Source organism: Panicum virgatum, chromosome 2K, assembly GCF_016808335.1.
Source record: "Panicum virgatum strain AP13 chromosome 2K, P.virgatum_v5, whole genome shotgun sequence".
Lineage (NCBI taxonomy): Eukaryota > Viridiplantae > Streptophyta > Magnoliopsida > Poales > Poaceae > Panicum > Panicum virgatum.
In genome coordinates, this window is record NC_053137.1 from 30641855 (window position 1) to 30644809 (window position 2955).

At 48.4% G+C, this 2955-nt stretch overlaps 1 non-coding gene across 1 annotated transcript; it reads right to left on the bottom strand.

Moving 5' to 3' along the window:
• Positions 1-2478: 2478 nt before the first annotated feature.
• LOC120696296 lies at positions 2479-2585 on the bottom strand. Its single transcript, XR_005684074.1, has one exon. It is a non-coding gene; the product is annotated as a small nucleolar RNA R71 (small nucleolar RNA).
• Positions 2586-2955: the final 370 nt, after the last annotated feature.

Here is a 2955-nt window from a genome sequence, read left to right on the forward strand (position 1 = left end):
TGCAACCAATGCCAAGCTCTGAACCGACCCTGAAGCACTATAAATAGATCTCCACCTCTCACTTGTAACACACACCATCCATTAGAGAAGAGTGTTCACTCTTGTGCTCTCTTTGTGTTAGAATAGGGAGAGAGTGAGGTGAGAGCTTTGGTGCAAACCAAGCTTAAAGGAGTGGACTCGAGTTCTCTCGGTCGCACTCCATGTTTTGTATCCACCTCGGAGGAATATATCTTTGAGTAAGTTCCCCGTCTCAACTTTAGTTTCTCGCTAGCTTTACTTTCTGCTTTAGTTATTTGTTTAATTACTTGCTTTAGTTCCTCTCCTAGGCCGACCGGCCTGGCACCTCTACAAACCATGCCACGTCGTCGATCTAGGGGTGAAGTGACACGTTCAAGTACATTTGAGTCGAGGATTGGATGTCAGTTCAATCGAATGGATCGAAAGGCTTGCACAAGGATAAAAAGACTAACAATCCAGTGAAACAACATGTCCAAGTCAGCGATCCAGCACCCTAGAGTAATCACAAGCGTCAAGTCGCAACATCGGTGGAACGGAGGGCCAGCACGCGCCAGAGAGAGGCCGGCCAACCGGCCTGGCCTTGTCTGCATTCGAGCTACGCAAGCTACATCGACTCCAGGAGAAAATCACAGACGTCAACGCAAAGCTGGTGGCAAGATGACCTCACCCCCAGGCCGGCCAGCCTAGGGGAGGCTGGCCGGCCCCACCTTGCTGCCTCTGGCGTCCCAGCTTCGCGGGGAAGTTAAGCACAACAGTCACAACGGCCTTTAGCCGATGCCACGTGCTTCATCTTCTCAGAACCGACCCTGGAAGGCTATAAATAGAGCACTCATCCCTCACTTGTAACACACACACACACCATTGGAGCTCATTCTCTCTTCACTTTCTAGAGTAGGATTAGTAGTTTGGGAGTTAGAGTCGAGTCGAGCTTGCTCGGGATTCCGGAGTCATCGGAAGTCTGGTATAGCTCTTGTATCCTTCTTTCGAAGTTATTAAAATAAGTTATGTTCTCTACTTTTCTGAGTCAGCTTTACTTTCTGCTTTCTTTTATCTCCTCGAGTCTGAGTGTTCAGCTCGAGTGTGGAAGTTGTATCCTTTAGCTTAGGCTAAGTTATCTCTCTGATAGTCAGGAATCTATCTTACGGGTTTTCTTGCCCGGACTAGATTATCTCAAGTTACTACTCTAGGTTGAGGGGGATTTCTCTCGAAGGCCTCGAAAGAAATCCTAACACCGAGTGCAGACGTGGTGTCTGATCTTAGTGTTAGCTAGAAAGTGTGTTCCGCCCCACAGTACCGTTGTGGTAGGCGGCAGGTGGTGACAGCCCTGTCCGTCTCTCGTAGTCGACCATGTTCGGGTTCTTTCATAGCAGTAGTGCCGACTGCCATTGGACTCCCTTCTCATCCTATTCTGAGTCCTTCCCTGAGGCCGCCGAAGTAAGCTCTACCTTCCTGAAGATTAGTTAGATAGTTAGTCTTATCTAGAGAGGATAGCTCGATAGTTCAGAAGTGTATCCGGTGTCTTATTTCGCTCGTTGTCCTCCCAGCTGCTACCTCTCTAAGGAGTTGAGTCTCCGTGTGTCACTCGGTCAGAGACTGGCCATTTATCTTATCTCTATATTTGGCTTACCCCCGTCTAGTTAGTCAATTGATTAAGCTAGTACTGTTATCATTCGATTTACGATAATCTTTACCATAGTGCTTCCCTAAGGAAAAATACGATACCCTGGAATACTCCATGGTGAAGTGCTACAGCGGTGATTCTGTGCGCTTGTGGAATTTATTTTATATTGGGGCATAAGAAACGCCAACAAGCATTTCTAGCGCCGTTGTCGGGGAAGCAATTGGCTAAAGATATCGTAAATAGTTTGATAAACTTTACTAGATTGTCACCGCTAATCTTAGCGGGCTTACCACTGCTCTCTCTATCTTTTTTTTATTGTTGCAGAGCAATGCATGACCGGTTTCGACCTACCAAATAACTTCAACCCGAATCCAGGAAGAATTGGGAGAATTGTGAGACGCTGCGTCGTCCCACCTCAGAAAAGACTCACTTGGCCTATCAGTCCTGCATCCACTTCAGCCTCATCACCCATGGCCCAGAAGACTCTTCGTCAGTTCTCGGCCCCGTTCAATAGCCACATTCCTACTGGATTGAACCAAGACCAAGCCGAAAATGACGGCTTTGAGCTGAAAACTGGACTGGTGAACATGGTTCAAGCAAGTCTATTTTGTGGAAAGGCATCCGAGGATACCAATGCCCATCTCCAAAACTTTCTGGAGGTGAGTAACACTATCAACCCCAAGGGTACTACGATGGATATCATCCGCCTTCGGCTATTCCTGTTCTCATTACTCGGGAAGGCCAATACGTGGTTTTACTCCAACAACGAGGCTTTCACAACATGGGAAGCCTATTCAAATGCATTCCTGGCCAAATACTTCCTAGTGGGCAAGACCAATGCCCTCCGAAACAGAATCTCCGGTATCCAGCAACTACCGGATGAGACAATTCCAGAGGCCTGGGAGCATCTGCAGGAGTAAATACAAGCATGCCCACACCACGGCATGGAGGAATGGCTGATTATTGAGAACTTCTTCCATGGCCTGAATCAGCATGCCAAGGACCACGTAGATGCAGCAGCGGGTGGTTCCTTTCTCTCTCTCGATGTTGCGGGAGCGAAGATGCTGATCGACAAGATAGCCTCCAACCAGAGTTGGAGAGGTGACAAGCAGCCATCCCGTCCAAGGGGTGTGCATCAGATCGACAGTGTCGATATGCTGGTGGCCAAGATGGACCTTCTCATGAAGAAACTGGAATCTCCGCACAAGGAGGTGAACTAGGTTTCGGAGTCTGGGATGACATGTGAAATATGTGGTGAGACTGGACACTTGGGCACGTCATGCCCCCTAACCCAAGAGGACGTGAACTTCGTTGGC